This window comes from Oncorhynchus gorbuscha, linkage group LG05, assembly GCF_021184085.1.
Source record: "Oncorhynchus gorbuscha isolate QuinsamMale2020 ecotype Even-year linkage group LG05, OgorEven_v1.0, whole genome shotgun sequence".
Classification (NCBI taxonomy): Eukaryota; Metazoa; Chordata; class Actinopteri; order Salmoniformes; family Salmonidae; genus Oncorhynchus; species Oncorhynchus gorbuscha.
In genome coordinates this window covers 28,790,760-28,791,371 of record NC_060177.1, presented here as the reverse complement: position 1 = coordinate 28,791,371, position 612 = coordinate 28,790,760, and positions in this window count along the sequence as shown.

The window sequence follows — 612 nt, the reverse complement described above, 5'->3', positions numbered from 1 at the left end:
GCCTCTACTGGCTGGGTTACCAGAGTACACTAGTCATAAAGTCTCTACTGGCTGGGTTACTAGAGTACACTAGTCATAAAGCCTCTACTGACTATGTTACCAGAGTACACTAGTCAGAAAGCCTCTACTGGCTGGGTTACCAGAGTACACTAGTCAGAAAGCCTCTACTGGCTGGGTTACCAGAGTACACTAGTCATAAAGCCTCTACTGGCTGGGTTACCAGAGTACACTAGTCATAAAGCCTCTACTGGCTGGGTTACCAGAGTACACTAGTCATAAAGCCTCTACTGGCTTGGTTAATAGAGTACACTAGTCATAAAGTCTCTACTGGCTGGGTTACCAGAGTACACTAGTCATAAAGCCTCTACTGTCATGTTTTGTCATTTATTATCTTGTCTTGTCCCTGTGCTTCCCATTCTATTCGTTTCCCTCTGCTGGTCTTATTAGGTTCTTTCCCTCTTTCTATCCCTCTCTCTCCCCCTCCCTCTCTCACTCTCTCGCTCTCTCTTCTCTCTATCGTTCCGTTCCTGCTCCCAGCTGTTCCTATTCCCCTAATCATCATTTAGTCTTCCCACACCTGTTCCCGATCCTTTTCCCTGATTAGAGTCCCTA